This window comes from Artibeus jamaicensis, unplaced genomic scaffold (assembly GCF_021234435.1).
Source record: "Artibeus jamaicensis isolate MK-2021 breed Jamaican fruit bat unplaced genomic scaffold, CSHL_Jam_final contig_354, whole genome shotgun sequence".
NCBI classification, from domain to species: Eukaryota; Metazoa; Chordata; class Mammalia; order Chiroptera; family Phyllostomidae; genus Artibeus; species Artibeus jamaicensis.
Window position 1 is genome coordinate 1178314 of NW_026521803.1, and position 12142 is coordinate 1190455.

General features: G+C 36.8%; 1 pseudogene; it reads right to left on the bottom strand.

Moving 5' to 3' along the window:
- Positions 1–247: 247 nt before the first annotated feature.
- Positions 248–888, bottom strand: LOC119034747 (60S ribosomal protein L7-like; annotated as a pseudogene).
- Positions 889–12142: the final 11254 nt, after the last annotated feature.

Here is a 12142-nt window from a genome sequence, read left to right on the forward strand (position 1 = left end):
ATATGAGCTATTCCCCAAATTTCTAAGACACTGTAAAAACTCAAAATTGGAAACGTGGCTAACTGATGCATGGGATAAAGACAATTTTTTTAGAACTTGATAGACTTATTCTAAATATGTGTGTATCCACACACACATACACACATAAGGCAAAGAGCCAAGAATTGACATCAAACATTTTTTAAAAATTTTAAAGCAGTTCCTGTTATTAAGTAGCCAGATTACAAAAATGACCATGGTAGATACTTTAGTTCATCCTTCTAATAAGCCTGTTGATCTGGTCCTCCCTGTTACCAGCACCTCCACCTTCTACAAAATGGGTGGTCTTTTTCTTCATTCTGCCTCATGGAGAAGATAATTCGAAGGGCCACGGGAAGTTGTTTGCTTCTTTGAAGCATTTTCCAACAGTACAGATCTCATGAAACAGATCCTCTATGCAGATGATCACATATTTACCAAGAGATCGAGCAATCAATGTGTTATCTGTCAGAGCAATTTGCTTTCTGTTGATTTTCCCATAACCATGCTTGTAGATCAGTTCATTTACTGACTTCAGATTAGGGTACCCCCATGCAATATATGACTCCACAAGCCTCACCATGTTAATCAAAGCCACGTTGAGTTAACAAAGGTGCCATCGAAGATCTGGCAAAGGCGAAGAAGCTGCAGCAACTTTCAGACCTTTGGGCTCACACCAGCAATACCTCTGATCCTGATGACAAACGCCAATTTGGGTTCTGCAGGTACATGGAAGTTGCCAGCTTTTCTTGCCATTCTAGACATTCAGATTTCACTTTTGTACATCTGCCTGTATTCCTTGTGATAGTGCTTAGCTTTTTCATAGATAAGCTTCCTCCTGGCCTTTCAAAGCATCTTTTGGGCAAACTTCTTTGTCAGGTGCTTGATTTTCAGCTCTGCAAAAGTCCTTCACTTTTCCTTAAGGGTTTCTGGCACAGGGGGAACCTTCTTTTTCTCCTGCACCCTCCATGGTTCCAGCCAAAAAAAAAGAGCAACGTTAAACTTTGGAAGAACCAAAGGGGGGATAATCCTATCAAATATCAGCCTTATAATAAAGCCGAAGTTTTGTGAAAGAGTATTTCACCAATGAACTAGAAAAAAGAATCTGAAAGTACAATCATATAGTTAGATAGATGACGGAAATAGCAAACTTGTGAGAAAGGAGGGGTTCCGACAAATGACAGAAAGATGTTCAGTATCACTTGCAGTTGTGAAAATTAAAATTCACAGATTAGTGAAAAAATGTAACTATTTTGCAGATCAGTTGGGGAATAAAAAGCCAATCATGTCATTTCTAGGTACATACATTTAAACTGTAGGTATATACACAGAATCTGTGTATGTACGTATATATGTGGTCCGTCCAGAAGGTATCCAGGCGTGTGCTGTGAAAAATAGATACATTTATTGAAGAAGATACAAGATACGAGAAACATTAGGCAATGATACGTCAGTCCATTTCAAAATAGGAACCTTGGGACCTCACACAGTCCTCCCAATCGTCATCATCTGCCCCATCATGCTTCCCTGAAAATCATTAATGGTCTGAAATCTCTGCCCTTTCAAAGGTGATTTTAGTTTTGGGGAAAGCCAGAAGTTTCAGGGCACCAAATCCAAGTTGTAGTGGGGCTGAGTCACCTGGGTGATTTGATGTTTCAGCAAAACACTCTACATGAGATGAGATGCGCAGGAGCATTGTGATGAAGCACAGTCACCAGCTGCCGACAGCTGCAGCCTTGTGAATCATCCAAATAGTTTCTGTGGAGGAATGTTCCAGATCTTAACAAAAGATCTGATCTTAACAAAATATCTGATACATATTTGTTGCTCTACTTGCTCAGTCAGTTTGTATGTGGTGGCCACACAGTATACATACTCACTCAACGGCATCTACCACACCCCACTGACTGGTATAGTGAAGTCATCATTGTTCACACACGCACATTCCAGTCCACTCTCCTTGGTTGCCAGGTTAAGTTGATGCGTTGCAAACCATTCTCCTTGTATTAACAATGGCTGGACTTCTGGACAGACACTAGAGAGCCATGTAAACATATATGTATGAAAAAATGTAAGACCATTGCATTATGGTTTGTAATCTAAAAAAATAGAAATTGACACAATCTCCAATCAGATAAAACTAAATAATTTGGAATAATATACAACTACTAGAATAAATACACTAGATATACATGTTTCAAAGTGAATGAAATTTAAATAGCATAACATTAAACAAAGCAAACTTAAAGCATGATATATACATAAATAGCATCACAGTTTTAAAACATACAATACATGCCATGTACATTTTATGTTTACATACACATGTAGGAAGAGTATAAAAATGTGCACAGTCCTAGCGAACAACACATTTGAACAACACACTTGTCTAGCTCTAGACAAAGAGAAAAGTGCCTTGAGTTGAGGAGAGTTACACAGGGGCTTCAGCTACATCAATTATACTATATTTCTCCCCCTATATGGTGTTTGTTTCTATATATTTTCAGTGCATTTTTCTGTGCTTGATACACTTGATACTTTCTTTTAAAAGCTTGCTTTCTAACATATGTAAATAATTTAGATAAATTTATGACAATTAACATTTGAATTCCACTTGATAATTGGCTAAAGAATGAAATGAGCATTCAATGATGGAACTACAAATAAGAAATCATCACACTCATTAATCCATATCACTATTATTATGTAATAAATATAAATTTTAGTAACATCAATATACCATTATATGCCTGCTTACTAAGTAGAAATTATAAAAATGTCATTTTGGGGATGTGTTGTATTTTACAGTGACATACATTTTAAATGCTTAAATGACATAAATTTTAAGTTTTCCTGTTCACATTTACAATAGTTTTCATTTCTCTGGGCAAAAGAACATGATGAAACTATTCAATATGTATTGGCACATCAATCCTCCTTACAGAATATTATCCAAAGAAAAAACATATTACAAAGTTATTTACTTAGAAACATTTATAGTAATGCTTTTTATATTTGAAAAAAACATAACAGAAAACCCAAATGTCTAGGGAGCTAGCTGAGCAAAATAAAACATACTGTAAAGGAAGATCTCTACAGAAGTATAAAAATGTCAACTGTGTGACTCATCCTGATGCATGAAAATATGAAATAAAATTAATTTTATAAAGCAGAGCTATAAAAATGTCAACTTTGAAAACCATGCTGACATGTGGAAATACAGGTTAACATTCATTTGAAAGAGCAGAACATACCATTTCCTGATTTCATGATTTCCACTATGAAAACACAACATTTGACTAAGATAAAAGAGAATTTGGACTAGAATAATAGAGTTGGGTTTATTAGATTTTTATTCTTTCCTTCAAAATTGCCTACGTTGACTTGTGTTCATTAATAAAACAAGGCCACAAGGGTTTTATCAGCAGCATGATGATTTTAGGAATAAACAGACGTGTGTGTGCCCATGTGATGTGATTAGAAAGCGCTGTCTTTTCTGATGGTGGTTATCTTCTAGACAAGTGAGACCTGGGGAACATTTTTTTCCTAATAGATACGACCAATTTGGATCAGGTTAACATTTTGTAATGGTAATAGCTGTTGATTAGTTTCTTATTTTTGTAAAGAATATGCATGTTGCAAAATCCATTTGTTTAATATTGACTATGAGCTACAAACTCATATTTCACGTTGAACTCCATAGGTCATTCTAAGCTATAGCCAAGGTTAGTCTTCCTCATGGATCAAGATAAACATGAATCAAAGGAACAAATAACCCCCAAACCACCAGGCTTAGTACTCCTGCTAAACATCTTTTATTATAAGTGAATGTATAAATGAAATTATGAAAGAAGTAAAATTCTAACAAAAGATAATACTAGAAAAATAAAATTGGCTCTCTGGGGTAGAGAAAATGTGAATTTTTCCAGAAGAGTAAAATTACTTTTGAAGTCTCTTGTTTTATCTGAAAAATCCAGGCACATTTTGCCTCTACTTTAAAATAGATGGATGTTTATTTTAATATAAAAATAATGTTTTAAGTCACCAGCTAAATAATTTAATTTTCCTTCTCTCCAAAGCTAGAGAAAAAACTGATGATCCAGGAGACACCCATGTATCTTTGTGTACTTTCAGAACGTGGCCACCCACTCCTGGGCCAGGGAGGGACCGAACTCTGGTTTTGAGGTGTGGCTCAACAGCAGCCCCCACCAGGAGGGTCTGAACGGCAGCGGTAGTCATGAAAGAAGGGAGAAGAGTTAATGTTTGTTTGGCTCATAAGATTTTTATACTTATACTTTATTTAAAATAAAATGAAATCAGTAAATCTTTTCTAAGGTATAGGACATTTATGTTTATTATTGGAAAAAGAGTTTTACATAGTTTCATAAGTCATCTTCCAAAATTAGACTTAATTGTTGATGAAAAACAATATAGTGTCAACTTTTACTTCACGATGTGTTTATTTGCTGATCTACCAAAAAAACACTAACTGTTTTGCTATCAGATATCTAGTTATTTAGGATAGGATGTTCTCTCAAGGTTGGATTGTGAGAAACCTGTGGAACCTAATCAATAACATTGTAGAAATAAAGGAAAATCACAGAATAATCATTTTCCATTTATAAAATAGTGAAAAATGATGCTAATAACTCAGTGTGGTAACAGATGATATTAAGACTGAGTGAATGGGGAAAAGGGGACCTTAGTTCACTGTTGGTGGGATTGCAGACTGGTACAACCATTATGGAAAACAGTATGGAATTTTCTCAGAAAAATAAAAATTGACCTGCCTTTTGACCCAGCAATTCCACTGCTAGGATTATACCCCAAGAATCCTAAAACATCAATTTCAAAGAACCTATGCACCACAATGTTCATAGCAGTACAATTTACAATAGCCAAGAGTTGGAAGCAACCTAGGTGCCCATCAGTAAACGAATGGATCAAAAAATTGTGGTACATATACACAATGGAATTCTATGCAGCAGAGAGAAAGAAGGAGCTACTACCTTTTGCAACAACATATATGGAACTGGAAAGCATTATGCTGAGTGAAATAGGCCAGGCATTGAAGGACAAATACCATATGATCTCACCTTTGACAGCTAAAGAATAAAACAAACAAGCAAACGGAATAAAAACAAAGACACTGAAATAGAGAACAAGTGGGCAGCTACCAGAGGGGAGAGGGAAGGGAACTTAAGGGGAAAAAGGGGGAGGGATTTTGAGGAACAAGTATGAAAGACACAGAGATGAGGACTGGGGGGGGGGGGGATGGGAGGGAGAGGGGAGACCGGGCGGGGGGGGGGGGGGGGGTGGGATGGGAGAAATAGATAAAAAAAAATGTACTTGAAAAGTAACTAAATAAAATTTAATATTAAAAAAAAAAGACTGAGTGAAATACTTAGAAAGAAAGTAGTAAAGAGACCTTGGCAAAAAGCTAATATTGTACAACTGTAATTTACTATTTAAATTTTTCCCTCAGGGCTTAAAATGGAATGTACAATGACGAAAAAGAAACACCTGGATAAATTTTGACCAAAGCCTCTATGAAGAAGATTAGTACACAAAAAATTTGAAAATACTATTGGGATACAGTAAGTATAGTAATACTTACTATAAGTAGACTGTGTGACCTTATCTACATGCTGAGTAAACAGTGAAGCAATTAAATGAACACAAATCAATGTGTGGTACTCTAGCTTATTGGTATTTGCACATATCAAAAATTTACTTTGACTATCAGTAACATTGATACTGATAAGGTAGGAGTCCCACCTTTTGACTCATGCTTGCTGTTTATTTATTTTGGTGGTAGTTCATTTCCAGGTTGAAATTAGAGCCTGTGGAAGAAAAGTAAAAGGAGAAGACTAGCATATGGATTGGAACTCTGTAATGGAAACCAGTGTGAGTACCAAGATTTATGTGTTGACTTGAAACCTCGGGTAAGATAAATTTAAGATTCAAAGAAGGCAATCAGACTTTGTTTTTGGAAGATGGAGATTATAAAGTTGCATGTCAAGAGCTCTATTTATTAGGCTCTGGGTCACTCTATATACCAAGTCCAAAGAGTTGGTGCTAAACAGAGACAAGAGCTAAAAGGAAAGGAAATCGGAGGAAGGAAGGTGAAGTTAATTTAGCTTGGGAGATGACACGGTGATTAAAGATTATAATCTCACACAAATAGGCTAATTACTTGCAGACATTTCACCATAACAATGATTAGTGGAGGCAAAGAAAAATCTGAAGATACAATGAAAACATACATATGTAGTATTAAATAGCACTATTCTTGTATCATCTTCTCATCCTCAAGAATTTATTGGGCACTTAGTTATTATCTGTTCTGGCAATTGTTTGAATGTGCCTACCTCTCTTCAGAGACACTCTATTTGTGTTTATAGGGATGAAGTCTTGGAATCCTCAACACGGAAATACTTGAAGTTCATCCACATCAAGCTTGGACTGATGAATGAATTTCTTCCATAGTCTATTTCTGATGAGCATTCACTGAACTTCCCCTTGAACATGATGAAGTAGTTCGACTTCCAGAAACTTTTTTGGAGCATGTAGTTTGTGCAAAGAACTGCACAAGACTCATACACACAGACAACATTATGGTAGTTACCAGAGGGGGCAGGGGTGGAGAAGTAGTAAATGGTAAAGAGGGTCAAAACATGGTGACAGAAGATGATTTGACTTTGGGCACATAATGCAATATACAAATCATGCATCACAGAAATGTATGCTTGAAACCTATATAATCTTACTAGCCAATGTCACCCCAATAAATTTAATTTAAAAAAATTAGAAAAGCAATCTTGGAAAAGTCGCTGACTTTATCTTTGAAGTAAGTACCCATCCTGATCTAAACAAAGCCACTAAAACAAATTAAAATGACAAGGCAGTCATTTCCATGTTTTAGAAACACAAATACAAGTAGAATGCAGAGGCTAACACTAGGAGTTTCTAGGTCCTGGAATATCAGGGATGAACGGCATTTCCATTTCTGTCAAAACATTTTATGCAGGATGGAGAACTGGAGTCAGAGTCACTATCTCTATCTAGGGTTTGGGTGCTATCTCTTGGCCCTAAAGGAGCTAGAAAACTGGTACTTTTGCTGCATTCTTGCAGTGCAGTCAGAAAGAGGAAGATACAGGACCTGGGCCCAGTTCCTCACTGTCTTGGTGACTATGTCTGCAGTAGCCACAATATCAGAATGGAAGGCTGTGGCTGCTGAGAAAAGACCTGAATCTGAACAAGAAGGCAGGGCCAGGCGAAGGCCAAAGAGGAGGTCAGAGGAGAGAGGGAGAGGAAAAAACAGATCTCTGTCCAAAGACTCAGGATAATTAACACTCAGAAAAACAGCCGAACAATCAAAATTGGAAGAGGAATTTACTAGCAACTAAACACAAATAAAAGAACATCATCAAAATGACTTTAAAGATGTTTAAGATCCTCCCAGAAATAAATGAATAAAATGTATAAAAAAAGTCATTATTAAAAGGAGAAGAGTGACTACCTCAATAGAAGTCAAATGAGCATCTGATAACATGCAAACTTGTTCATATAAACAAACAAAAATAATTAGTAAGAAAAGATAATGGAACATCTTGAACCTAAAAAAAGATTTCTATAAGAGCCCACAGTAAACACAGTAATTTCATCCCATTAAATTCATGAGTCAAATTAAGGCTGCCCATGATCTCCTACTATTCAACAGTGTTGGAGGCCATAATTAATACACTAAGACTAAAGAATATTTTAAAATAAGATTATTTTTATAATCTTGAACAAAGGAAGAATTTCTTTATAAAGTATAATATTCAGAAATCATGAAGATAAAGGCTTAGAGTTAAAGGACATGTACCAAATTCATCATGGTGGTTACCTCTGAGAAAGGAGGCAGAGAGAGATGATAAAAGAATTCAACGTAATATATCATGTTTTGTTTCTTAAAAAATGGCAACTAGGGACTTCTGGTCAAGATGGCAGTGTAAGCAGACATGGCTCAACCCTGCACAACCACATCAAAATTACAGCCAAAATATAGAGCAACCATAATTCAGAACTGGTAGAAACAAGGAGAGTGTTTTGATGGTTGCCACATAGGAGGGGGGTGTTTGGGGGAATGGGAGAGAAGGTGAGGGGATTAAGAGGTACAAGATAGGCAGTTACAGAATAACTATGGGAATGTAAAATATAGTATAGGAAATAGAGTAGCCAGAGAGCTTATACACATGACCCATGGACATGAACAATGGTGGGGGTATTGCCTGAGGGAGTTGGGGGTGCTGGGTGGAGGGGGCAAAGGGGGAAAATCAAGACAACTGTAATGGCATAATCAATAAAACATAATTAAAAATGGCAACTATAAAGCATTTACAAATATTCCTTCTGATTGGTGGATACATTGTCATTAATTGGAGTATCTCCTGCATTTTTCTGGAAAAAAGTTTTGTAAAGGACAAATATTGAAAGCAAAACCCAATAGATAATTAAAATTTTAAATATAACTCTAAAGATATGTATCCTTCTCTTAAGAAAACCACAGTGATCAGATATACATGTGTGTATATATATATGAATACAAACACACATATATATGTATATACACACACACACACACACACACACACAAGGTCTGTCCAGAAAGAGTCCAGTCATTTTAATATAAAGAGAATGGTTGTGTGGCTTTGATGTAACTTGTCATCCAAGAAGAATAGACTGGAACGCACATGCGTGAACAGTGATAACTTCACTGCACTAGTCAGTGGGGACAGTAGATGCCGTTGAGTGAGCATGTATACTGTGTGGTTATTGTATTCAAAATGACTGAGCAAGTAGAGCAAAGAATATGCATAAAATTTTGTGTTAAGCTTGAAAATTCCTCTTCAGAAACTATTGAGATGATTCAGAAGGCTGTAGGTACCACAACTTCTGACTGGCAGCTTCATTGTGACAACATGCCCACTCATGCATTGTGTCTCATGCAGAGTTTTTTGCTGAAACATCAGATAACTCAGGTGACTCAGCCCCGGTACAGCCCAGATTTGGTGCCCTGTGACTTCTGACTTTTCCCAAAACTAAAATCACATTTTAAAGGGAATGATTTCAGGCCATTGACGAGATTCAGGAAAATATGATAGGGCAGCTGATGGTGACTGGGAGAACTGTGTGAGGTCCCAAGGTGCCTACTTTGAAGAGGACTGAGGCATCATTGTCTTAGATACAATGTTTCTTGTATCTTGTGCCTTCCCCAATAAATGTCCTTATTTTTCATATTACATGGCTGGATACCTTCTGGACAGACCTTAAAATCTAGTCAATCATTACAGTAAAAATGCAAATAATATAAATGTAATATAAATATATCAACACAATACAAAATTCTATGGCTATATAGAAAAGTAAAGCAACAAAATTAATGAATGCTTAAGGGAAAATACTAAATTCCTGTAGAATCCTGAAAGATACACTGTATTCCAAAATTCAGAAAGAGACCTTGATAGAAGAGTACTCCCATGGGCCAGCTGATGAAACGTGCAGCCGTTCTGAGAACAAGGAGTATCTTGCCCACTGCGATGGAGTGGGAGATGGAGCAGGTCATGTTGTATGAGGTGAAGCATGGTGGCCTTGAAAGGGTTAGGGTAACATTTAGACTTGGAACTCTAGACTAAGAATAGCCACAAAGGTGTTTGAGGAAGGTTTTGAGGGAGATAGCTTTGTGGGTATCTGCACATTCTAAACTATACCCAGACCTTTTGTGGACATCTATAACACTTTGAATATGTGTCCCTGCCCACTTCTGGGTTAAGCCACAACACACAGGGCCAATTAATCTTCTCTTCCAGGAATGACAAACTGGAATTCAGTGAAGCATTCAGTCTATTAGGTGCTTAAACTGGAAGGGATGTGAGGTGGCATGAGCCGAGAACTGGCCATGAATATCTGCCTCAGCAGAGAAAAACAGTGCCCCAACACAGAGCCAGAAGGACTTGAGAGACAGGAGGATCTGGAGTGACAGGTCTCAGTAACTTGTGAGGCCAGGCCGTGCTTCTAGATCTTGAGTTTGGAAAGACCCCTCATTCTGCCTGATAAAGCTGCTTTTTTTTTTTTTTAAGTGACTTCAGAGGGATTTTGTCCCTGACCAAGGCCAAGGGATAGAATTTGAAGATCAGGTTTAGTACCTTTAAAATTTACAGAGGAGTCTAGTAAGTGGATAACCAGATGATGAAAAAAATTGGGACAAGTCAAGGACCACTTATGAGAACTCTTTGAGTATTGGGGGCAGATTTGCAAGTATAGTTATATTATATATTATCAGAGTTAAAGCCCAAGTATACATTATGGGTAGATTTTTATGAGTTTGGTAATTAAGGGAAGAAGAAGAATAAGGCTTCCTATGAGGGAAGAAATGTCAAAGGAAGGCTTCTGTGCTATCACTGAGGACGAAGCGTGGATATGTGTGTAAACTGAGTGAAGAGTATTAGTACAGTGGAGAGAATGGCTTATAAGGCAGAGTTATGATACTATTCACTGCCCCACATTTGTGCAAAACATAAACAGCTGCATTTACTTCCTATGATTTTTCCTGAAATCAGAAATGCTGAATTTATACAACACTGAAGTTTTAGAGAAAAAGAGCATCTAGCTAGTTACTGATTTTTTTCCAAGAGAAAAGAAATAACATTAACATTAAAATAAACCTTTTGTATCACAGTTATTGCTGCATTAAAAAAACCTGCAACACTTGGAGATTTAACACCATAGTCATTTCTTATAAGTATAAAGGTTGTCTGGATGGTTCTGCTGATCTGGGTTCAGCTGATTTTGCTGGGCACATTCAGTCATACTTCTGTGGTCAGCTCGCAGGTTGGTTGGGTACTATGTGCTCTTCACACATCTAGACTGAAATGGAATAACTGGGCTGTGTTCCATTCTCTAGAAGGCAAGCTTATTCTCAGGGAGATCACACAGGCACAAGACAGAAACGAGAGTGCACCAATCATTGAAGTCTAAGCCTGGCACATTGCCACTTCACCCCCTTCCATTGGCCAAAGCAAGTCACAAGGCACCCCTGGTTCAAGAAGTGGGGAAATTAGCTGCGCCGCATGATGGGAACAGTGCCAAGTTACATTGTGAGGGTATGGATAAAGAGAGGCCACTAATTGAGGCCATTCATTTAATTAATCCAACACACTTACAAAGGCTTTTTTTTCCTTTTTAGTTGGAGTAAGGATGGTAACAGAACTAGCAATGAGGGGTTTTTCAAGGAGATCGTGAGGAGCTCAGAAGTTCAGTGTTAAAATAGAAGGCTTAATAGCTTCTTAAGGATAACTTCCTTACTCTTATTTTTATGTGGTTGGCTCAACTAAACTATGCTGATGAGCTTCACTCCATTCAAGTGTGTGTGTGTGTATTTTGTACATTTGATAATAATAATGTCTAAAGAAATATGCAACTTCTTTTCCTGTGAAGATGATGATTTACTTTTTCATGCAAATGTCACTTTACTACTATAGGATCAAATCATATTTCTAAAATTAGAAATGAATGAATTTTGTAATAATTTATATTTTGGGCATTAAAATGAAAGAAAACTGAAGTGCATGTAAGTGGAAACTTTTTAATGGGATATTAGACTTCGAGGTAATATACTAAACAAAAACTGATTTTTAAATTTTGATTAAAGGTTTAATAAAATAGGGATATTAAATCTAAAATGGAAATAATTCAGGCAGGTTTGAAATTAGGTACATAATAGACAATAGATAGGTACTTTTGGATTTCTGAGATTGGGTCAAGAAAAAGTTAATAAAAAGCCATCTCTGAGAGAGCCCTAAATAAATAAATAAATAAGTAAATAAATAGTTTATTATTCTGTAGAAGCAGCCCTCCTCAAAAGATTGTAAGTATATTGCTGATGGGTTTTTTTTAAGCACCCAAATCCAGTCAAAGTGACCAGGGAACAGCCCAAAGACCGGACTACTAAGTAAACAGGACCTTAGTATAGTATATCATTCGTGTCCAGCTGACACAACCTTTGGGGCTTCTTGGCTGGAGACATCCTACAAGGATAGCTCCATCAGACAGCTGTCACTTGTGGGTGCTGCACATTCCT